We start from the raw sequence: 26,307 nt of genomic DNA, 5'->3' as shown, positions 1-26,307 counted from the left end.
ATATTATATTCCTCAATATAATAACAATTTACCATAACAAATTATTAGTCATAATCCATCATAATGGCAAACCACCATCCCACTTCCCATGATGATTAACCAATTTTCTAGGATTTTAAGATAACAATATAATAGCATCATAATGATTAACTAACATGTCATCTTCATAAGAAATTAAAATGATTTAACCATTTCACATGATCATAACTAATTTTAATTGTCAACTGACTTCACGTGAAACCTCAACAGCTATATGAACATTTTAAGTTGGGTCAAAAATTGGGATGTAACACAAAGAGACAAGCAACTAACAACCCTAATCGATTGTGGAAATCAATGCTATATAGGGACAACTATGCTATCATTTAAAAAATAAAATTAGTGGCATGCTGCGAGTCAATCATATTAGAGTGTATTGATTATTGAAAAAAAAAATATATCTATATTTCAGAGTTATTGCATGGGTAAGAGTAGTGACAAACATCGATGGTTAAAAGAAGAAACAACAAAGCAGCGATAAAGGACAAAGGATTGCACTTGATAAATTAATAAGGGAGATGGGAATGACTTCTGGAGCAACTTGGCATACTGCAAAAGACATTTTCAAAGGGAAATACAGACAAATCCTTGCCAACTAGTCATACACCGTGGCATCTAAAGTCCAAAGTATTCATATTTTTTTACAAAGACAAGTTATTGCAATCCTGGAAATAAACTAAAGGTGCGATTAAACTAAAAAGAATTATTATTGAAAAGGTGTGATTAAGAGATGAGGGAAACATTGCTTCACGTTGAAAAGTCACAAAGCTTATTATTGAGATATAAATAAGATCAGCAACCTTCACTAGTACGGTGGCCTCTAGTACTTGTTGTATGATGTTAATTTCAGATACCGACCCAATGGAGGGAGGTTTAGAGGTACTCACTTGTCCTTCCTTTGCCATGGTATCCTAAATATCTCACCTAGCCTCCTCAAATCTCTCTTTCTCCACTCCTTCTGGGTATGTAAGCTTTCTGGCTTGCATTCTAGTAATGGCTAAGACTTCCCTTCCTGGGTCTGAAATTTCTAGCATATTCACACTATTTTGTCTTGGACAGTTCTCATCCTCATGGTTACCATGTCCACACTAATTACAAAGCATTCCTCAATTTTGTCCTCCACTTTGACAATCGCGAGCAAAATATCCCCATTCATTGCATCTTCTACATTGTATGATGGGACATCCCCTAGCGTTGCACTTGATTCGATGAGGTGTATTGTTATTGCTATTGTTATTACTTCCCCTCTGCCAGTACCCACCCAGTGATGCCTCCATGTTTGTGTTCTGTGGGGGTGTGGAAGCTGTTGTGGACTGTTCACCTTGCACAAAAATATCCCTGAGTGCTTTGTGCCTTTAAATTATAAGGACATTTTTTAATAGAATGTTTTAACACTTGACATATATAACAAAATGCTTTCCTTGGGCAGTGGGTTGTGATGTGTCCTTTCTCACAATCGATATACCATAGTTCCTTCTCCTCTTTTCGCCCTTCTTTGCTGGCTGTCATTTCTTTCATCATTCTCATCATGTCTTTTTGTAATGCCTATATTGTTTTGGAATTGTCTCTACTTCCTTCTAAACTCTCTCTCTCTCTCATGCCCATGCCTCCTCCCTTTTGAGGTTTTGTGTTCACTTTCAATATCCATGGCACGAGTGCAGGCATCTGTGAAGGTTGATGGTGTTACTACTTTCATCTTTCTACGTAGGGAGGGAGTAAACCCTTCGGTGAACCATCTTTTCTCTAACCGATATCGGTTTATTTTCTAATTTGCCAATCAATTCTTTCTTCCTCCTACTATAGGTTCTTACAAATTCCTTCTTCCCCTGTCTGGTATTTTATATTTTTGTTACTATGTCATCGTCATCTTGTAAGAGTCTAAACTCTTCTTGAAAAGCTATTTGGAGATCTTTCCATGTTGTTTTCTTTCAAACCTTCACTTTGGTATACTAATCAATGGCGAGCCCCCGTAGGATAACCGAAAATGCCTTTAACCACTCGTCATCATCGTTCTCTCCGCTCACTTGCCATAATGTTATACAAGTTTTGCAATGTTGTGCCGGATTGTCTGATCCTTCTCTTGTAAATCTTGGAAGTTTTTGTTTGTTTATCATTTTTGCCATCTTGGCTCTCCCCCTTCTCCCCCCAATTGGATTACTCCTTAAGTGCTTGCTCGAGGTCCCTTTATTTCTCTTTCTCCTTCTACATCTCCTTTTGTTTTACTGGAGCTTGGGTTGGACAGTATTTTGTGCGTGCTAGTGATTTTGGATTTGTCCACCCACCCCTCGTTTCAAGTTCTTTCGAAATTGTTAATTTTCTATTCCTTTTATCAATTTTTCTTCTACTTGGTTCGGTACCTTTGATAGATCAGCCAGAGCTTTGAAACGACGACCTCTTTCCTCCTGCTCCCTAATCCGTAAGGCCGGCCATATGGCTTCTTCTTCCCCTCAATTTCTTTTGCTTGTACTTTCCTTGGGTTCTTGTTTAGAATAAGAGGCATTAATTAGTTTACTATTTGGATGTCCTTGAATTTTCCCTCTCTTGGAGTTCATGTGTGCTTTCTACAAACTATTGGAGTACTTGTTGCCTTTATCGGTCTTGTTGCATTTCGGCTCGTTCTTCCTCCACTTGTACCAAGTTCCTTGCTAGCAACCAAGGTATCTTCCCAAGAAGATCGTACACTGCTGGTGGAACTGAAAGTTCATCCCATATCACGCTCTCAGTAACCACTCTCTCAGGCTTTCTTTTGTACGTATTGGTATGCAAAAACTTCTCACAGCTTCACCAAATCTCGTGTTACTTGATCTTCCCTTGTTATATCTTCGTCTTCCCTATCATTGTTTGTGACTTGTGCTCTACCCATTACTCCATCTCATTTGTGATAAGACCTCTAGGTTCAAACGTAGGCAATGACACCAAAAATAAAAAATGGTTATAATACAATAAACTAGATGATGAATTCAATATTGCTAGTATCAACATATACACCCATTACCAATGAGAATCATACCAAGTAAGTGTGTGTGCGAGGGCAAATAGTATTATTTATTTATTAGCGAAAACCAAGTTCATCATTCATGTCAGACCGTTCTTAAATAAGTGCTCGGTTGGTTACCCTAACCAACCGACACATGCCCTCGCTACCTAATTACCCAAACCCACTACTAACTATCTCTAGTTACATTATTGTTTTATTATGCTCTACATTGGATATCCTTGTTACTTTTTTAATGCCATTAAATGATTTGACAGTGAATTAAATTTAGTTACCATCTATTTTGAACAATTAAATTCTGAAATTTTTAATGGTGCTAATTTCCACTGTTATCACCAAATTCATTAATAGTAAGTTTTACAAGCTGAAAAGTACAATCTGCTAGCTAGCTTGTCTAAATAGTAACTAGTGTTCATTGTATTATGAGTAAACTAAAGGAAATCTTAAATTATGTGGAGAATTTAGAACAAAGAAATAGATAGAACAACTTATCTCTCTCCTTGAAGTCTTGACCGAAAGTGGGTAGCATTTACAATGGTGTTGATATAAGTTTTATCCCACGACAACATGTAGAATCAAATACCCATTGTTTTGAGATGAAACATTAACTACCCAATCCTCTCTTGATATAAGGCAATCTCTCATGCTAAGCTTGCAACGTAAGATCATGAAATGACTTTAAGGCTTCTTCAATTATTGACTCTCGCTTAGTGATATAATTTGATTTGTTGGGATTAGAGAGGGACTTATGCTATTCATTCAATTATGTCATTTGCTTGCACTCCTAAAAGTTTAGCTTTACAATCTGCAATGTAAATGTAGTTATATTTTCCAACTTTTGCTTCAACTTCAATTTAAACTAAACTCCTACTTCCACTTCTAACTATGAATGCAAGGAACCATAGATGACCTAGACTCTACTAGATGCAGCTTAATAAACAACTCCACCCACCTAGTGCAAGCTTATAGGGAATACTCTAATAATTTTCACATCACTACCTCCTCTTCAACCCCATCAAATGGATGGAAACTAAAGATTAAATATTGATTGAACTTGAGTACTTTTAATCATTGGCTAACTACACAAGGCACACTTACAATCAGCAAGAGGCTAGTGGAGCAGATTTGTTTGAGTCAAGCAAGTAAATATCCCTAATCTCTTTCATCCAACTAAAGTACTTCTAAACAACATGTAACAAAATCCTAGTCTAAGTGAGAGATGCAAAGAACCATTCAATAATCCAAAATGACCATATATATCCACTATTTTCCCATCCAAATGAATAGAAAACAATTTTGGTAGTACTTTGGCTACAATTCTGCAACATTACTCCCTTACAAATGATGTGAGCAAGCCTTTATAGAGGGAGCTCAATTACAATGAATGACTAAGGTTAGTTTAAAATCAAGGCCCAAGATTAATTTGCATAAGCCCTAATTAGGGTTTCCAAAACCTTAGCTACAAATATTAGATGCCCACCCAATTATAATTAAGCACCACCATGTGGGCCACTTAGAAAATTACATTGCCTTCATGGGCCATTCAAAAATAGATTTGTTCTAGTTTAATGTCGCATTCCAAGAATTAAATTTAATAACAATAATAACAATCTATGGGAATATAAACGATAATAATTTCTAATATAAATTATCATTAAATTAACTATATTTTTTTTTTGCAAAAGTGGTCATAGCCACTATATTATAGTATATTTATTTAACATCATTTATTACACAGGTTCAAAAAGGACTCGTGGAAGAAAGAAGCCGGCAAGAAAACCTCCACTTTTGTCCATTGAAAGCCTAAAACAACTATCAACTACAAAAAGGGCAATAAACTAAGTTTTTTGCCCAATAATTGTAAAGGTACTAAAGAAATACAAAGCTAGAGAAAAGCCAAATACAAACAACTAAGGCAGAATACAACTTTGCCAATTTGAAAATTAACTATATTATTAATATAAAACAATATATAATAATCTAGTATTATCAATAAATAGAGTAAAATAATAATTAATTAAATTATATTGAGTAAGTAATTATTGAGATATAAACAAGCTATATCTTATAAACTCAAGATGGAATAGATTAAATATATCAAATATTTGATAAATAACTATAATATATAATATATATAATATAATAAATAAATAATCATTTATTGAATATATAAATATGATCATCTATTCTAATGTGTAAATATTATCATCTAAATATATGATATACATATCAAACTATAATAAGAGCAAGTAATAACAAATACGTATCACGGGAACTAAAGTGACTACCCACGTAGGGTCACGACTCATTACGATCACACAAACCTGGATCATCAAAGAATGGGGATATAATAAGAAAAAACTTCTAAATACTCTACGACAACAATAAGAACAAAGTTGAAAGCCAACAGGGAAATATATTACTGTACAGTTGTCTGATAGCCAATCTAATGAGCGGAGCAGGAAATGGAGCATCATATTATTCAATACATGTCATAGGGACTAACTTGAATTCACGCCACCTAGTGGGATGTGAGAAAAGACTCTAGCATCAGCATTGGATATTAAATGCAGAATAGATGGAGAGTTTTCATAGCCTACGGAGCAACTTGATAAAAAGATATGCAGTTGGAAGATGAAGTCTATGGCCATAAGCACTCATCAATCCAGTCAGTGATGGCACAAGATAATCACATGGTTCAAACATCCAGACATTAAGAATTATGGGCAACTTCCGACAACTGAAACAAAAATAGCAAGTTGGATAGAACGAAATTTGCAAAAGGAATAGACATCGTAGGTGAACATCAAATAATGAGTATTTGATACTAGAAGGAAATAAAAATTGAATCGTTAATATACAAACTTGTCAGTAACCAAAATTTATTTTGCTCACCATTGTTGTGGAAGATCGTAGTGACCAACATTTGAGGGGATCCATTTATGATAAAGGAATATATTATGGTTGATGCCGTTAAGAGTAACTGATATCCCGATATTGACTATTGATGAGTTATTTCAGTGCATGATGTGATAAGATTTGGTTGATGCTAAGCTCTTGCTATTATACCAAGTTTATGGTGAGACACAACAACTTAGTATAAGAGATACATACCACGGAAGCTCCTTTCGCAGACAATCATGTCTAGATAGCCACTAACAAATACTTGCTAGAATATGCAATAGTGATTTATAGGTGGCATACCTGGAATAGGATCGATCTATTACAAATTAAATGAATCTACTATGTAAGGGCCAATTACATTACAGCTGTTGATGACTGAATCAAAGACAACAATAAATAACGAGCCCAATCTCCTTTCTTTGTTTAAGTCTAAGATATAGAAGAAGGGATTAAGAGAAGTCAAAGTTATTGTGTTGATATTTCGAGGAAAGCTAGGGGACATTACATGCTTGGATTATAACAACATACTTCCTTATTCATTAAAGAGAGGATATATATATATTCACTTCATTCATTCCATCCCCTAGAAATATATCACACCAAATATATATATGATCTTTGTAAAAGGAGTAGAATATAAATACATTTATCTGGCCATAAAGAACCAAAGGAGTGCCTATCATAATAGAAACTCTCCTTAAGGTATATATTTTCAGATACAACTAATCTACTATAAAAATATATATAAGGAACATTGTTGCATATTAATCATATTATTCAGCACATAGTTCAAACCACAAGAGAGAGATTGAAGAAAATCGTCCCACTCACCGATTGAGGACATTACAATTAGCCACTAGATAAAGTGACCCAACAAAAATGGACCAAGGAGAAGAGAGCACTTGTAGAAGAAGCCACTGCCTAGTAAACCAATGAGAAAATTCAAATGCAACCAAGAACTAATCAGGAAAAGGCCATTGTGCCACCTCATTAGTCTAACCTACAAGGCAAACCACCACATGTAAATAATTGTAAAATTTAAATGATAATTTCAACATACCAAGTTAGCAAGACATAGAAAATAATCACAACCTTGCTATTTTTATTTCCAATAACAAAATTTAATTGGGTAATGCGAATTGAAGTTTCATCAGTTATCTTCAAATTGATTTGCAATCAATAATAATCATCATTTAAAAAATAAATATTTTCCTTATTTGAAATTGATGCTAATTATTTAAATTAAAAGACTCCTTGAATAAATTAATTTGATCAACTCTTAATTATTAAATATTTAATCAACGCTAATTAAATATTTATCCAGACTTGAATGCTTGAATTATCATAAATTCTCATCTTCTAATGGCAAATTTTAATTTAATCCCCATTGCTCATGCCTTATATCTTTATTATTTTATTCAAGCATGGGATGAGAAGGTGCGTCCTTCTTAAATTTGAGATGAGGAGAGGCTTCATCCATTCCATTTGAGATGAGAAGAGGCTTCATCTCCCTTTCCTTGATACACAGAGGTGTCTCATCTCCCTTTCATATTTAGGCATATTTACACATCCTTGGCTCAAAATTTTATTTCAATTTTTTAGTTCTAGACTTAGCCAATTTTTCCGAATTTTCAAGTTTTGCGCACACAGCCAAATTTTACCCATTTTAACAAGTTGACTTTTGGAATGCTTGCAAAATTCTTGAATTGTTGTGAAAAATCATTATAGCATTTAAATTTAGAACAAAAAGAGGGAAGGGGGTCCCCAGTTGCAATGGGGAGATGGTGTGAAAACCTTACAACAAGTGGTTTGAGAGTATAAAGCACGAATCATCCTATCAGCCTATGTGCAGAGTCTCAGTAATTTGAGATGGCTAGCGTGGAAAGAGGCCCTCTAATAGTTCCATGCAATAGTCTGTTCAGAGAGGTCAAATCTTTACCTTCAAATGAAGTTCTTAAGGTGAGTAGTATGCTCTATGGTTTTGGAAAACAACTTATGAATAGTTATCTATCCAAGAGTGTTCTTCTTAGAAAGCTAGAAGAAATGGAAAGATTATTTTTTTCAATTGGACAAATCGGAGTTTGATGTTTTGAAGCATGCAGAAGACATTCCATTGATTGTTTTAGTTCAATCCCAGATGAAGACCAGATTATGAGGCACTCAAATGAAAATGTGAGACTGCAGTCAGCATTTGTCTTAGCGACATATTGGGGATTACAGCTCTTTATGTATATTATAAAGATGACATAATGATGGGAATTCTAAAGCTGATCATTGATAGTTTTCATGGGCTGTGAGGTACCAAGAGCTCTTCTTATTGTAGGTGGATTGAGGTTCTAGAATTAATACTAGTGCCAAAATTTGCGTTCTTATGATTGATTTGGCCTGTAATGATCTCATTCTTAAAATGTTTCAATCTTTCATAGCTACAATCGGTAAGTATATCTTCTTGCATTCAAACCATTATGATCCTAATCATGGAAGAATGTGATGTTATTCCCTAGTCTCTTATGTCTGTATTGTTGACTGTAATGGGACAATAACAAGATATTTCTAAAGCTGGATATGAGTTGGTCAGCAATGTTTTCAAACAATTTGAAGCTGAAACCTTACTTCATTAATGAGGTTGCTAATGCGTCAAATATTGATAGAAAGATTTCCATGGAGCATAGAGTATGTTATGATGATTCTTTGATTGAGTGTACAACTGATAAGTACGAGGATGTGAATAATGAAAATGACAAAAGAACAACTTTCAGCATACTTCCAGAAGAATCAAATGAAGCTGATGACATTATTAAAAATGTTGAAATAGATGAGTATCTTTTTGACAGAGAGGGACAAGTGACCAAAGATAGCTATGAAGTTACTGTTGACAGTTATGACACAGGGTCTAATTTTGATATGCATATAGCTTGAACTCTTTTGATTTGAATGAACATGGGTGGAAGACTCAATTCGAGGTGATTAGTGATAACTTGTTGTTTGAGATGGGTGATGAGAATACTCACGATGATCCATATTTTAAGTTGGGTGATGAGACTACTCTTGATAGCAACATTGCACTTGATGGAAATGGTAGTTTTCTTTTTGAAATGGTTGGACACCTTCCACAGAGATCACTGAATAAGAAGATTGCAAATGGGAAGATGGAGACTGCATGTGGAGTGAAATAACGTATAACATTAGGAGACAACATCATGTGATTGGGAAAGTTTGGTATTAAGTTTTGGATTTGGCTTGTTGGTTCCCAAAACCGTAAAGTGGAAATCCAAGAGCTTGCCACTTCTCCGATAGAATCTCTCAGTCAGCTTTGGCCAACGAACGAGAATCACCTTGATTAACCTGCGCTTTAGGCTTCCCTACACCCAGGCAAGTAAACCTTCTGCTCGAACCTAGTCACTTGGTTCAAAGCTTTTCTAAAGCGAATTTAAGCTTTGAAGAGTTATTTGGTTGGCAAAGTCCTTGAACTCAATTAAAATGAAACTAAATGTTGAGTCTTTGAATTAAATGAATTCTATACAGTTTTAACAATGGATCTAAGGTTTGTAAGAAGGAAGTTAAAATGAAACTGAATGCTGAGTGTTTGAATTAAATGAATTGTATAAGGTTTTCACAATGGATCTAAGGTTTGTAAGAAGGAAGTTATAGATTTTTTGACTTCAAATATAAATCCAATACTTTAACGATAAAAAGACCAGTGCTTCAGCTTATTTGGGCACAGAGTCAACTAGAATGAAGATTATAACGTACAACTTTATAATGTTCTATGCACATAAATTATAAACAATTTAATGATCAAGATGCAACGGATCAAATATATATACACAATTTTAAACTAGTCCAGATTGCGCTTTAACTCCTAAGGTTGGGGAGATAAACTGGACACAGATTAGGAAACAATTAAATATTTCACAATATCTGTGATGATCGAGTTTAAAATGCCATAGATGACCTTGTCCACTTATTCGACATAAATTGTTTAAAAATAATTATAAAGGATGAATCAATTGTAGTTTAATTCTCCTTGACATTCAATAAAAATCATAGTTACATCGCCTTGGGAGACGGGGGGACGGTGGGACAAGGGGACAAGTTTCTGAGACGGGGGGACAGAGGGGCCTTGATTTGGGGAGGGTAGGGGGATGGTGGGGGGACGACGGTGGGGGACGGGGGGGTGACAGAGGGAGCAGGGGTGTATATACTATACATATGGTACTTAAAATGCTAGTTATGAAAAGATGTACTACAATTATACAATATAAGATACAAAGATGTAAAAAACTTAAACATTGAACATTGCATTGAAGTTTTCAACTGGAACATCATGATTCATGATCAAATGACAAACAAACAATGAACATTGAACATCGACAAATAATAAATATTAGTCTATATATCGGTCTTCAGATCAATAGTACGAGTATCTAGATTCTACTATCTAATAGTAATCAATGATCATATGAGTCATGATGTAAAGATGATTACAATAAGTATTATGTGCCATGAATCATGATATCAAAATAAGTATATAATGCAAACAAAAACTACAAGTCTACAAGAGTCCAAATCAAAATGCCAAATCAATGATCAATGATCATCCCCTAGAGGCTGGAAGTTGAAACTCATTGCCACTGGAACTATCAGTCTCTCCAAGATCAAGAGCCAAAAAGGGAACACAAACTAGCCCTGTTGCTAGATCTAAAGCATCCTCCTCATCAATCTGCGATGGCTCCTCAGGCTCTACATCCCATCATGATGCTAGGCTCTCCTTGTATACACTTGTCTTGCGGTCATCGATACGCAACACACTGTGTACGGCCACTAGCTTCTCTATTCTCTGAGAGTTAAGTCTATTCCTCTTAAGAGAGTGGATGAACCTATATGTAGGCCAATTCCTCTCAGAAGTTGAGAACTAGAAACCTGAGATGAAAAATAATTGGCCAATGTGAGACTCGGGAATTAGAAATGTTGGGTGGATATTTTGCAACTGACAGTTTTGGGTAAAAATTCAGTCGCAAAATAGGATGACCAGCCACAGCGTGTGAGACAGAGTCTCTCCTACCTTAAAGGGAAGGCTCCCTCTTCTCACCGTTCCTTGGATCAACTCAAGGTAAGCAAGAAATTGAGAGATTTATAAAGAGGGTGTTACTATTATCCTTTCTTCTTAACTTTCAAGAAAGGATCCACTTATTCGTAAGGCGAATAATGGGCAAGGTGAATCTCTAATTACACTTCTATCACGAGCTGGAAACAGTGATACTGATAAATTTTAACTAACTCAAAGGCTAGCCAAAATGTACCAGTTTGGCTCTAAGTCCTGTTGTATTTCTATGTGGTAAAATGTTTACAATTAGAGCACAAAGACTCCTAAAAGTAACAACAATCTAACTATTTTTCGAATCAAGATGAAAATACAAGCTACAGACAAAGCTTCTAGCTATGGATTTTCACAATTGTTCCTGGTCAAAGCTCGGGATTCAATTGTTTCTCAACTCTTTTCTATAACATGAATCAAGACAATAGGCACAAATTATAGTCAAAGCTTTTAATTTGTTCTATCACAATTGCTTCCAGTCAAAGCTTCGAATCCAATTGCTTCTTTTATTCATTTTTCTCCCAAATTCGTACTACACAATCAAAGTTATGCTTGCACAAATGTGGCAGAGCTTTCTTGCATACAACAAAAGATGATTTTTACAATGAGAGGGCACTCCTTTATATAGGCAAAGAAGTTGAGAAAAAGGAGGAAAAAGTGGGAGCAACGCAACCAACTTTGACCAAGTCTAACTACAGAAAATAAAGGGTTACATAACTGCATGTGCAACTCGCATTACATCGTTTTACATACGTGTAAGTCGGATTACATGTAATTACACTTTCTTATGTAATGCGTCTTCTCCAACGACAAACATGAAAGAAGAAGAAAGAAGACGGAAGAGAAAAGAACAATTCTAAAAAGCCTTGTACTTGACGGTGCAATCCCAGATGATAATAGGATTGGGAGTTCCTATACCTTGTACTGCTGCATTCACGTTGATAATCATAGTGTTGCATCTTTTGATAACCTCTAGCTATCTTTGATGAATTGTCCATTATCATGTGGAAACTTGATGTGATCCATCTTTTCTCGCTCAAGTTGTCGTGAATTCTCCTTTGTAGATCAGCAGAAACTGGAGTTTTTTTGACACTTTGGAAACCTTCTTGTCGATGTTTAGATGTACACTCGAAACAACTTTCCATCAGCACTTTTTAACTCCCGTTTTTTTTTTCCTTTATTGAAGTAAAGTGCTTGGCGCATGGGAATGAGTGTAAATGGAGACTGCCGATTTTCAAAAAGTGACTTGGGCTTTCAAGATGTCACTGCACGGAAAATGGATTACATGTAAATGCAACATGTAATAGAAGGTGGAGGGTGAAATGAGATGTAAGTGTGAGTGAAAGATACGCTTAACATGCATATGCGGATGAATGCTAAGATGAAAAGCATGGAAAGATATGGAAACATGTATTTGCTCATGGAGGTGTGAATGCATATGGAGAGGAGAAAATGATGTCTTTTTGACTTTTCAAAAAGTGACTTTTAGTCAAAATTGGACCTTTTAGATGCAATTACATGTAAGATATTTCGTGTAATCGTGTCGTGCGAATGAAAGCGAAAAATGAGATAGATGAAAACGGAAGTGGAAAATGGGATTACATGCATATGCGGATGGCGAATGGGATGAAAAACATTTAATCACATTTCATTGAGTGAGAGATGAAGAGTTGTGACATGGAAATGGAAAGTGGAGTGAAGTGAAATGTGCTCAAGTTCTTGGGAAAGAACTTGCAATTTCTTCCAAATGGAGAAAAAATCGAAATGCAAACAAGCAAAACATAAAAATAAACACAAAATAAACACATGCTTTTGGCAAAATACTCAAACATGTCAACAAGGAAACCACTTCAATATGCAAATTCGAATTTGGAGTTTGGGGAAATTCCAAAAGTGTGAAAATGAGAGTTTTCATCCTTTTTAAAGGCAAAATGCACTTTTCATGGCATATATATGGAGAAATGGGCAATTTCAAGCTAAAATATGCATGGAAATAGCAAGATTAGCACAAATTAAATAGCAAGAAAGAAAGAGTCCACTTGTATGAAGATTAAATGCCAAAAATGAAGGACAAAGAGCCAAAATAGCAAGTTTTGTAGACTTAAGACAAATTTTCCCTTAAATCCAGATTTTCAAACAATCTTTTGACTTTTTCCGCACTTGCATGTAATGGACATTCCATGGTCGAATTTGACATGAAAGCACCAAATAAATGGTCTCCGAAAACAATATCATGCATTTAAAACTCAAAAACAATCCTTTTTGATCAAATGTATGGGCTAAAAATGCAATTTTTTGAGTTTTTTGAACAAAAATATGACTTTTTAATTCAAAAATCTGGGCCGTTTTTGCAAAAACGTGACTAAAAAATGCATGTTTTAAAGTCATTTTTGACTTGTGAATGCAAAAACGACTTCCCCAAATGGATATACATGGATCAAAATGCAAAAAAGTGGCTTCAAAACACATAAAAGTGGATTAAAACCCCAATTTTCTGGACATTTTAAGCAAAAACGTGATTCATCATGAAAAAAAATGTGATCTTCCAAACAAAATGATTTGATGTTTAAACACAAAAATGGTGATCACTATGTGATGTAATCAACAAATAGGGCCAAAACGATTTGATTCCATACAAAAATGTGATCAAACTTTGAAGATTTATGGAGTTTTATGCTAAAAACGTGCCCTAGCTTGAAGTTTCAAACACGTTTTTGGGTGCAATAACTTGATTTTTGATGAGGGCAAAATGATCACCTCTCCAAAACATGATGAATGCAACTGATTTCATTCAAATCCATGAAGAAAATCAAAAGTTATGATCAAAATAGGAGGGTTTTGGAGCAAGAACATGTTTTCTTCACATAATAGGACATTTTATGTTCATTACATATTTTAAAACATGTAGGAAGGCAAAAGAGGACCTTTTAGAGTCCAATGCATGTTTTAAAATATGTCTTGAGATATAATCTCACTTTTTGAAGCCTATTACATATTTTAAAATATGCAAATCTCCAAAATCTCACTTTTTGGAGTCACTTACATATTTTATAAACATATCTCACCTTTATCATGCACAAGCATGAAAACTCAACTTTTCATGTCATTGCATAAAAAAGGTCCACTTTTACAAGCTTTTGATGTAATGACTTGAAAAAGGTCCTCAAAATGAGTTTTCATATGCATTAGCATGAAAAGTTTCCACTTTTCATGATTTTTTACATGCATATGCACATAAAATGTCCACTTTTAGGCTTTTAAGTTATGCATTTCACTTATTTTTATAAAAATGTCAACAATATGGGTCAAAAATAATATTTATGCATTATATTAATCAATATAAGTCATAAACATTAAGTTAGAGTGACATTTATATAAGTATTTGATTTAAAAATCAAAAATTTAAAAAGTAACTATATAGTTCTCTAGTCACTTTAAGTGAAAAATTAAAAAGTAACTCAACTTAAAATTATAACATAAAGTGCACTATAGTCACTTTAAGTTATAAATTTAAATGAAAAGTAACTTTAAAACATAACAAAAAGTGAGTAAAATGTTATATTTTCAAAAAGTGAATGTCAAAATGAAAATATAACATCATTTTTTTAATTCGTACTGTTGCACTTAAAATGTCCACTTTTGAGGCACTAAAATGACCATATCTCTTGACTGACAACTCCGATTGACCTCTAGGTTGGACCGAATCGAAGGGAAAAATGAAAGGCATGACATGAGCAAATTCAAAAGACCAAAAACAAGCAAACACAAACTCAAAAGCAAAGAACGGATTGTGAAGGCTTCAAAAATCAAGCAAAGACTCGACAAAAAGAAAAACAAAAAAAACTTGACAAAGGCCTTCAGTAAAAAGATTCATTGTATCAATTGGTACCGATTGGTTGATCAATACTAACCAATTAAATAATGAAATAAACTCAGAGAAATGCGAAACTAATTTGAAAAAGTTTCGTATTGTTACCTACATTTTGTGGTGACAAAATGCAGGACAACAAGAAGTTGAACAATGATCATTGAACAATGAACAATGAAAAGTTAAAAGTTGAGGAACTAAGTACCTAGGACAACAAACAAATAGCTAGTGTGCTGGTTGTAGATTTTGCTCCATAAGCTGACCACCACAAAATGGGATACTCTTGTGCCATAGTCTTGATATTCGCCTTTGCTGCTTGATTGTAACCTCTAAGAGTAGCAAATTTGGTCCACTCAGTGTGAACCTTAGCTGCTATCTCAAGGTCATACATCCTATCTATGCACTTGAAGAACCCTTCCTTCACCTGAAAAAATTTAAAAAGTACAAATTATTAGCAAATAGAAGAATCAAGATGCTAGTAATGTAAATGATTTTAATTTGTAAAATGATAAGAATCTAAGTCTTAAGACAAAGTCTTAAAAGTGTTATATAATATAAATCACCTCATCATTGTGAAGTGGTGTAAATCTACCAGGCCTAGTTATGTACCACCTTGGATTCAATGCATATGCAGCCATGTGTAAGGGTGTGTTCAGTTTGTCCCATCTATGTTGAATAATAGGCCGAATGTGATCATTGTAGAAGGCTAATGTGGGGTCCTTTTCTCACACAATTGCCCTCATCTGCATACTTGATCACCTCGAAGACTGGCCTCATAATAGAGAATTTATTTTGCATCGCTCCAAAATACATCACTCTTAACAATATCCTTCACCCTCATCCCCTGCTTTGACTTGGAACCATCCCACCTATTCCATTTATTCGTCATAACCAGTAGTTACAGTGGCTCCTGCAACTCAAGTATTCTTTTCAAGAGAATGAAATAGGATGCATATTGTGTCTCAACTGGCTTCAGGAACTCCTTCCTGGTGAAGCTCCTAAATAGTGGATGTGAGTTGTGGTGGTTGCAGATATACATTTGCACATCTCTACCATCACTCACCACTCCCTTTATCCAGCTAATCTTCCCCATGTCCTCTAGAGAATTGTTCATAGCATGCACACAACAAGGAGTCCACCAAATATGCCAATATGTGGCCTTAATAAGCCTCCTTGCAACTCTACACATGAGTTGCATTTATCACTACTTGGACCACATTTTGTGGCCCAATCTCCTCAATGGCTTCACGAAGAATCTGAAACTAAAAATCAACATCTTTTTGATGCCCTGAACAAATAACCGCGCTAAGAAAGAATGGGCCCTCTGTACATGTGACTATGCCATTGATGAGTGGACGGTGTCTAATATCCGTCCACCCATCCATGATAATGCTGCACCCCCCATTCCTCCGAAACATCCCTCATGGTCTCCACGGACTCACTAATCTTGGCATACTCATCATCCAAGATTTTAGTCCTTAATTTGTGCTCACCTTGTGGCACATATGATGGTAATCCCGCCTTTGCTACATTGTGAAATGCCTTCTTAAAATAAGGAGACTGAGAAATCTGAAGTGGAACACCATTTGCAAATAGCATCTCCCAATGCATGCATCTAACTTCTCTCTCATCTGGGTTGCAATCAATTTTGCTATAGGTTGTCACTAGACTGTGCCTTGCGTTTCCCCTGCTCGTCCAGGCTACTGCTACACCTATAGAGCTATAAGTAGAGGAAGGTGCAGAGGCTGCCCCTAGCAATGTAGTAGATGAAGCTCTATGTTGTGGTCTAGAAGAAGACATGTGTCGGTGTTGTTGCCTCTGTATTTGTTGCTCATGCACCTCCTGCATAGTTTGAATCTGCTGTTCCTACTAGCCAAGGTAGTAGGCACTAGAAGGCTTAAGTCCTTTGGAACTCCCCAAAGCTTATTGAATTCAATTCTAAACTTCAAGTTTTTAGATTCAGTAAAAAAACTTACACGGTAAGACACATTTACCTATCCAAAAGAGGAAGTGTACATTTAATCAAGTGATGCTACCATACCATACATCACCACAAATATTGCATCTCCATTTTCTTGTGCCATCTGTTCTTGATCCGCTTGTTATTCTAGTGACAAATTGTTTTAAAGGAGATTTTGGATCAAACGTACCCCTAGCCCACTCTGGTAAAGATGGGGAGGGGTAATCAATAGATGGAATACTAGATAGTACAAAATCAGTACCCATGGAAGTGGAACTAGTTTGGGCCACTTGCTGATTTGGCCCAGCCCCAATGTCACTCTGCTCCCCCCTCTCAGTGGTGTCATCATCATCTTCAGCCCCAACCTCAGGCTTAGGTTCATATTTTGATTCACTGCCACTATCTGAATGAAATTCCATCTCATCATCACTATGAGTATCAATGTGGGAGCTCATTTTGACACTGCATTTCACAAAAGGATTTTTTTTTTTTAATAAAGTTAACAATTTGAATTTACAAACTTTCAGCCTATGCCCTTATTTAAATTTTCTAAAATTTAAAACTAAATAACGAGAATTTGCAAAATGAAATATGAAGAATATTAACTTATTATTTAATATTTATAAATGATTCAATGAATGAATGATAATCATAACTATAACAAAATGAAACAACACACATTTAGAATTGAAAACATTGAGCAATAATTTATAAACATGCATTTAAAAATTAAAAAAACAAGTTAAAAACCCTACCTTTTGCTTGAAAAGTCTTTCAACAAGATGGTAAACCCTCATCTTCTTCTTCTTGCTCCTAGGCTATCCTTTTTCACTTGCAAACACTTTCTTCACTCTTGCACAAACCCTTATCTCAGCTCTTCACTCTTCTTCTTGCTGTTGCAAACAATAAGAAATGCAAATGTGAATAAAAATGAAGAATATAAGGCTTTTCAACAAAGGAGGAGGAAGGAATGGGCCCCACAACCCAATAGCATAAAAATAGAAACATTGAAACATTATAAAAATACCTTAAACTTTTTAACTTTTAATGTGCCTCTTTTGCTTGCTGTGGGAGACGTCTTGGCATCCCCCTGCAATGAAGGAGACTCCTTCACGTCACCCCGCACCCCGACACTCGGTGACGTCTCACCATCTTTGACGGTGGTGGCGCTCTAAGTGGTGCCGCTTGAAACGCTGAGATGTCGTCCCCTCGTCCTAGGGACATCCCTGTCTCCGAGACAGCCCAGTTTAGGGGGGGCGCGTCCCCGTGTTACATTGATAAAAGTAAACAAAAGACCCTTTTATTTCATTATTAAAATTAAATATTTGAATTTACATTGTAAAGTCATATTTAAGCTCCTTATCCCTCTATACAAATGTTCTTATAAAATGCTTGTCAAATCTGTCTTCTTCAAATAAGAGTGTCTCTATTTATATCTTTAAATTCTAAATGTTGTCTCTTTAAAAAGAAAAGACACTTACAGATAATAAATCTCTTATTATTTTAATCGAACATGTTGAACTAGCTCTTCTTATTATAATCACACCTTTTAATTATTCCAATATAGTTCACACTTTTAATTAGTATAATCTTTAATCGCTTCTCAATAGATTGTGGCATTTTTTTATTGAATCGCCGGAGAGAAACTTTAACGGTCATTTTAATTTTAAAAGTATACACTCACAAATGAAGTTACTCGCATATTTATAAAACCCGATGGCTACTGAAATAGTTTGCTTGTATCTTCCATGTCGTTTTACAATCCTTATACCATTTTGACGCCCCTGATCACATAGATGGTTTGTCCTTTATCTTTACATCAACCTATCATTTACTATATGGAAAGGCTTTTTGTTCGATATCTAATAGGTAACGATCGATAAAAATTTCCGCTCCTTGCCACAACATGATGAGATTAATGCTTAGAATCTCTTTTCACTTATCGGGCCGACTATCTTATGCATTAGAAACAATAATCCATCTCCAAGTATTTGGTGGCATCTTTTATTAACTCTGGTGATGTCATCCTTATATTATATTAAATTGGTGACTTTTCTTATGTTAAATCTTTTATATGTCTGGCAATAATATTAAAATTTTTGCTGTGACTATGGCTCCCATAAAATGCAATATAATCGTGCCTTTATACCAGACACATATATAAGAATTTGGTCAAGAATTTTACATCGATTTGTTATTTTAATCCCTCAATACCTTTTCCAGAACTATAAAGCTTTGGTATACGATGGCATAAAATGCTGAACGATTTATAATTGACTGCTCTCTTGTGTATGTTACGTAATGATCTCTTTCCGCTGTTGTTTTATATTTCAATGTCTTCCTTGTTTGCAAAGACATCTGGGATTGTCTCCGATACTTCTGTGTCATCACGTCTCTTAGTGGCTTCAACTACACTTGTCTCCTGTGGCATATTTGACGCTATGTATGATTCTCGGCTATCACTGACTGGATTTTAGAAAACGATTCAGGTTTGATACTTCATTGGATAATAATCATTTTCACTTAGGCTTCACCTAATATCAACGTGTAACTGATCACTGTCTTCTAATGATTCGATGTGCGTATTCTACCAATCGCTAGTCCTTGTTGCATTCAAGATACACATTCTCTCTGGCCTTCGTGTACTCAAGATATATACAATGTTCAATATTATTTTTGGGTGTCAAATACAGAACTCAGTAATTGATTAGTTATTGCTTGCAGACAAATCTGAACAATTTCCTTTTGTGCATTGTATTCTTCTGCACTTAGACTGATATAGTCAGCAGTTTCATCTTCAATAGATGCTCCCTTCACTCTTGCGTTCTCTTTACTACTCATATTCATCAACGAAGATGAAGATTGGATATAACCCATCCCTTTGAAAGGCACAAAATAGTATTCTCTGTCTTTTCTATTGATCATTAGAAGAATGTTGCATCTTATGTTGCAAAATTTGTTGTGGAGATGATCTTTGCTGTAACTGTTGTTGTAAATTCTGAGCATGTTGCTGTAGCTATTGCCTAGTAAACATCTGATTGCACCTCCAGTACAGAAGAATCAGATCTCTGTTGCATCTAAGGATTCACACTCATTCCTAGGAAGTTAAATGCCCAAAGAGTGCACTCTTCATTATTTCTTTGCATCCACATAAAAGGAGTATTCACATGTAAGATGAGAAATGATCTAAAAAGATCATTTCAAGATTCTCATCTTCCTTGCATGGTGCACAAACAATGAATCTCTTAGTGTGATTGTCTGCTCTCAAAATATCTGCTGGACTTGCATGGTTAGAACTGTTCTCTACTTGATACTCATTGTCTTTCTTTTTTGAATCATGTTCTCGTTATATTAGCTACTGTTCATTATCATTAAGCACTTCCTCTTACTTGCTTTTGGTATTAGTCTCTTTGAAGATAGCATTTTATACTAAACCATTACTTAGGTAGGCAACCTGGACTTTCATAGTTGATACTTGGTCACTGTTTGTCTTCTTTGTGCCTTTATCAAGCTGTAACTTTGTAATCAATTAATGGCATTGTTCTTAAAATATTCAGTCAGTGGCAATGACATTCTTAATGAATCGATCTTTATAGAAGGCTATAAACATATGAGTAACGTTGACATAAATGATGATTTTGTATCAAGTCTCCAATATTATTCCTTAAATGGAGGCCCTAATATTTGCAAAAAATAGGGCTCCATCATGGCCAATAGATGAAAATTGAAACATTGTATATATTAACCAAATTGGTGAGAAATGAAGATAGGGAGAATGTGGACCTTTGTCTTTGTTTGTCGAGTATGTCTCATAATTCATTATACAAACTGGGAAATCAGTCCACTATAGAAGCCATTTCAATGGTGCAGATTGACTATGCAAGAGGAAATGGAATTGAATAGGTTGATAGGAGTGAAGAGCTTCACAAAGAAATACCCCACAGCCTTGCGAGATCCTTTGAGGAAAAATTATTTGAGACACTACCACTACCAATTACTTGGGAAGGGCATGTGAGAAATCAACTTTCAGTGATGTTTGATGAGTCCCAAGGAAGTATCGAGGAGGCTGGAAGCTTGATTCAGGAGAGTAATAGTTTACTTTGCATTTCTCACGAGTTTGCAGTTTTTACACACGGAATAACTAATTAGGTGGACCCTACAAGTGTTTTACTCAAAATGGAAGTGTTGACCATAAAGTTCTCAATGAAAAAGTGCTTGTGATGGTTGAAGATATGACACAAGTGTACTACAATAATGCTGATTTTTACAACAACAGTCATATGCCTTTATATTATAACGAGGTAACTATTTTTTCACACGAGGATGAATAATTGAGTTTTTCTAGTTCGGAATTTCATTTGATGAAGATCATTTCAATGATGGAGGTTGGTTTTATAGATGACAGTTATAGTGAAATAGGCACCCAAGAGCTGTCTTTGATGACCAATGAAGGCAACTATCATTCATCTTTCAATTTGTCACTGATTTCTTATGATATGGCTGCTGTTCATTTACTGTTTGGTGATTTAATCTTTATAGATATTTCAGTTTTTGATGGCTGTCCTAGATAGGTTTCCATTTATAAATTTGGTTTTGTTTACAATAGCTAGTGAAGTAAATGGGAGTTGGTGGAGATGTGACTACTTATCCACTGTCACGCATAATATGGATGTCTCCTCTATGCATGGGTACAATGACACCTTCAACATCATTCTTGTGGCTAGCCTAAGTTATAGCAGCAGCATTTGGTGGCCTAATGAGTTGATCTATGTGTATATTAGAGTTTTGGATGACTGCCTTATTTAGATGGATGTTACTGGAAGATGGTATAATGATAGATATATATTTCTACTCCCATGTTCTGATGGATAGATTGGTTTGGAATCTGGGTGTTGACAAGATGGGTGCTTTGTTTCTTATGAATCATGATGAGTTGCTTTACAACTTGAGCTATAATGCTGTTATTTCCAGAGTGGCACAATGGATTGGTGAAGCAGTGTTTTTGAGATTGCCTTGGAATCCAGGGATAATATCGACGAATGAGTTGCATCTGAACATGTTGCTTCACATTGTGGGAGATTTGATTTCAATTGTTCCAGAATATGCCATAGAGCTTTTTGCAGATTTATATGGGATCCTAGTATTGGTATGTTTATTTATGATTGCTTGAGGACAAGCAATCTCTAAGAAGAGAGGACTGTAATGCCCCCCACCCCCCCGCCCTTTTTGTGGGCATTGAAAATTAAATGATAAATTAATAAAGTATTAAAATGAATTTTTTGGAGCTTAAAGAAAATTAATAAAGACATTTTAATTTTAAAGAAGGATTCAATAACGGACAAAAATGAAGGCGATGAAGAGATAGGTAGAGGGAAATTTGCGAGTCACTACATTTGACTTTAAAAGAAGAATTATAGATTCATTTTAGGGGGATTGGTTTATTCATTTCTTGTGGCAAAGCTCTGAGAGCTTCTTGTTTCAGTTCTAGTTTCTTGAGAACAAAACTCTTGGGATTCTTTAAGTGGATTGGATGGAAACCCGATTTGTTTCTGGAGAGTGGATTCACGAGGGAGTTCACAGTTGGGTGAAATTGTTATTACCTTTCATGATTGTTTGGAAAAAAACATGGTTGTAAGGGTTTATCTATTTTGAGGGCAGTGTACATCTCTACTTTCAAATATTGTGAGTTTTCTTAATTAACTGCTGATGAATAGACAACTAGTTTGCATGAAAATTGTATGTTTAAATTTCCTGTGGTAAAAACTACATAAAATATCATAGAGGGATAAAAAATTTCTTATATAATTGAGCTTGTCAAGGCAACTAAAATATTCCTAACCAACTAGAGTGCCCCTTATTGTAAGTATGAGGGCATCTGGGACACATATCCTTGCATGGGATTTCAGAATTTCTCATTCTATTATGCCTTGATTTTGTTCCCTATGCCCCCATGAAATTGGATCCTCAGGCATCGAGTATGCCTGAAACTCAAATCCCAACTTTTCTTGCCTTGGAAATTGTTGTGTTCTGTAGCATTATATATCTTTGAAGCTTAATCCATTTTCCCTTTAGTATTGAGTATCCTTTAAGCTGATCAATGCTTCTTGTTATGTATACCCCTGACTTTTCTTTTTGTATTATCTGATGGAGAGTTTAACATACAATGTTTGCCAAAACAAAATGAATTCTAACCTCTGCTGTGTTGGTATATTCAAACAATTCCATTTCACCATCAAGTTGCTAATCTTTCAGGTCCATATTCATCCCTAGAGATCAAAACTCATTTGTACCTGAAAGATAGTGCAGAAAAGATTTCCCAATTGTGTCTTTATCATGATCCTTATTTAGTAACTCTCATTTGTAGTCTGTCGTCAGGCCTTTAAAATGAGTCCATTAGAAACATTTTTTTCTTACAGTCATGATATTCTTGTTGTGTTAGTTTGTTTAAATTCTGTTCATTTATTGAAAGATGACTTCGACTATTTGACTCCACATATTTTTGTAATGTTGGACATCTTTTGATTTACAACTTTGTATAGCATTTATTAGAATGTAGAATTGCATGCATCCCTTTCAGATTAAGTTATTGACCATATGTTTTGTTCCTCTTGGGATGTTATGTCAGATGCGTCAGTACAGGCTCTATTTTTTAAACTTTTTATAAATAAATAAATAAGTGTATGCTGTGAATAATTCTGATAATAAAGCCTTAATTTATAAGTAATGTCAATCTAACCTGACAAGAATATAATGTTTTTTACATTACAAAACTACAATGTTTTATTTCCTAGTAGGTGATAGAGAATACCTTTCACAAAGCTATAGCTGTTCACTGTCAGTTAACCACAAATAAATTGGAGAATAAAAAAGTATTGTTTCTGACAGATCCTGTGCTTGGTTATTGTTATTTTACTGCTGTCTTGGGAACATGTCCTTTGGCTTATTCAAAAAAATTTCTTGGATTTTTGAGTTACTGCACTATTCTCTTTTTGTCTGCGGCTTTGCTGTATGTATTTTGTTTTTGACGGTTTCGCCTATTTGGTTCGCTACATGATGCATAAATCATAAAGCATCTTTTCAAATTGAATTATTTACATGCTTGTGGATAAAATAATTAAACTGTACTCACTATCTGCATTCTAACAGGCAGTCTAGTTGAGATAGCTGCTGATTTTCTGGACAACTTCGATGCTGTAGTTCTGGGACGTGCATCAATTGCCACTAAAGTATGATCGTGTTTCATGTCAGCTATATGTTGGAATATGTATTTTCAGTCCAGTCTCTCTGTACCCATTAATATTTTTGTTTGTTTGCTGGCTTGTTTGTGTGTATTTTATACCGTGTTTCATTAATCTTACTATTATCTAAAATTGTGAAGATAACATTACACTTCATACGTTGAAATAAACATTTTTTTAAGATGCAGTTTTTATTCATTTACATACAATTCTAGAAGCATCTTGAATAGGGAAATGACTTTTGTTTTTCCCCATTAATCCTATTTCTTACTATACTATCTTAGCCATGGGAAAATTGTCTGCCATAAGTTAGTTTACCTGGTTTCTGTTATCACACATAATAGATTAGCGCAACCTTTCACCAAAACTGCAAGCATCGGACTCTTGTCCAAGAAATTGGGAAATTATGTTGAAATATCATTCAAAAGATCATACAAAAGCAAGTTATGATATTGTAAGTTTCCTAGTCATTTACATATCCTTTTAAATTACATCTCTATGGTTCTTTTACAAAAGAAAACACTTGTAAATATATATTTAAATACATCTATGGTAAGTTTGTTCTTAATCTGCTTGAACTGCATTCATTTAATTCATATTTCAACTTATCGTCGACTTCTTGATGTTAAGTTATCTTATTGCGAGAAGTTTGGCTCTGCTCGAAAACTCATAATGATATTGCCCAGAAAAGTTGCTAGTTATTGCCAACAAACCACCTAATTCTCGGTGATAACTTGCCAAAATCTTGTGGAATGCCAAAAAATATCGCCCACGCCAGTTTAAGAGACTGTGATGGCCCAACAAGAAGAAGCCATATTTATTTTTTCATTACAAAAGAGAATTTGGAGACGACAGAATGGTTTTAGAATAGAAAGACCATTGCTTGCAACCATTTAGATCAATGTTTTGTGGATTTGGAGTGGATTCAAAGAATTTTTCAAGCAAATTTGGATTTGCAAGTAAGTTCTCAAGATTCTTTCTCTTTTGTTTTAAAACCATTTTGTCTTGTATAAAATGCATCCATGTTTACACAGACTTCATCATACCATTTCCAATCTACTATAACTCCTAGAAGGTAATAAATAAGATCTAACACCATTTTTTTTGCAGTTTTTGCAATTTTTTCATAGTTTTCTCAAAAATTTCATCTTTTTCTTAAATTTTCATAACTTAACACTTTTTTTTTTCTAGCAATGTTTAAATATATCTTAAGTTTTAAACTTAGTTTTTTTTTCTTAATTTCTTTATTAAATTTTCTAAATTTGTGCCCTCATTTTGTATGTGACACTTGTAGGTTGATTCTTCATCAAAATGGCAAATATAGATGCCTCTACTAGTGGGTATATCAATGCCCTAGTAGATGCACATCCATTAGGATATGTAGGAATGTGCCCTAAAGGGGCTAGAGACAAGGCATGGAAATATGCTTTTGAAGGACTTGACTATAATGTTGTGATATACATAAAATGTGAAAAAGTTATTAGCAGGGACATATCTCATTTGAAATACCACCTTGGAGGGATGGTGAAGCATGGCACAAGGGTTTGTCTACTGACCATGGATGGATTAAAGAGAGAGATGGATGCCTTGCTATATGCCCAACAAGAGAAAAAGTTGTAAAGGGAAAGGACAAAATTGGGCATGAGGGCAACCATTTATGAATCATAGGGTATCTCAAGGCTCACGTTGTCTCCTTTTTAAGAATCATTTAGTATTATACAATCACCTTCATTTGTTTTGAATCTAGATTTTTCTGAAACAATGATCATTTTATAATGAAATAATGTGGGTTGTGACTAGGTACCTAGCCGACCTTGACGAAGAAGAAGCACTTGAGGTCATAGTGCTCTTAGTGTACACAGAAACACTCTTGGAGCACAACCATTGCTTGAGGGTACTAGGTGGAACAATGATGTGCATTGGCAAGTTGAGATTCAATGTGTTGATTTTTGCTTTTTAAACAACACCCTATTCAATGTTGCAACTAGTCCCTATTGACTGAATTTTGTGATACGAATTGCTATGGCAAGAAAGGGCTACAAGGCAACTGCTCCTAAAGACCTGAGTGGGAGGTTAGTTCACTTGTTTTATTTTTTAAATGTTTCATAGTTTTAAAGTTCACATATTTTTCTTTAATATAAGTTTCTTTTAAAACTAAAATTGTGTACTTAAATGTTAATTTTATTTCGTGTTTGTAGGTTGCTC

At 34.8% G+C, this 26,307-nt stretch overlaps 1 pseudogene across 1 annotated transcript in view; it reads left to right on the top strand.

The window, feature by feature from the left end:
* The window catches only part of LOC149556972 (SUMO-activating enzyme subunit 1B-1-like), a 201,552-nt pseudogene that overhangs the window by 84,122 nt on the left and 91,123 nt on the right, over positions 1-26,307 (top strand). The window contains exon 4 of the transcript XR_016364820.1: positions 24,015-24,090. The product of XR_016364820.1 is annotated as an SUMO-activating enzyme subunit 1B-1-like (transcript). The remainder of the gene's footprint in view (positions 1-24,014; positions 24,091-26,307) is intronic.

Source organism: Cupressus sempervirens, chromosome 5, assembly GCF_028749045.1.
Source record: "Cupressus sempervirens isolate cs-2001-9-10 chromosome 5, ASM2874904v1, whole genome shotgun sequence".
NCBI lineage: Eukaryota > Viridiplantae > Streptophyta > Pinopsida > Cupressales > Cupressaceae > Cupressus > Cupressus sempervirens.
Note: the sequence above shows the minus strand (reverse complement) of the source record. Positions and strands in the feature narration are given on the sequence as shown.